Genomic DNA, 292 nt, shown 5'->3' on the forward strand with positions numbered 1-292 from the left:
AATTAACACACTTTTACCTTTTTAAAGTTTATTTATTTGAGAGACAGAGAGTGCAGGTGGGGGAGGAGCAGAGAGATGGGGACAGAGGATCAAAACCAGGCTCTGTGCTGACAGCAGAGCCCAGTGCGGGGCTGGAACTCACAAACCATGAGATCATAACCTGAGCTGAAGTCAGCTGCTTAACTGACTCAGCCACCCAAGCAACCCTGTTTCTTTTTCTTTTTTTTTTTTTTTTTGATGTCTTCCTTTCCTTCTCTTAATGCTTTTACCCACTACATTTGGTTTATTATAC

The sequence above is a fragment of the Crocuta crocuta genome, unplaced genomic scaffold (genome assembly GCF_008692635.1).
Source record: "Crocuta crocuta isolate KB4526 unplaced genomic scaffold, BGI_CrCroc_1.0 scaffold978, whole genome shotgun sequence".
Classification (NCBI taxonomy): domain Eukaryota; kingdom Metazoa; phylum Chordata; class Mammalia; order Carnivora; family Hyaenidae; genus Crocuta; species Crocuta crocuta.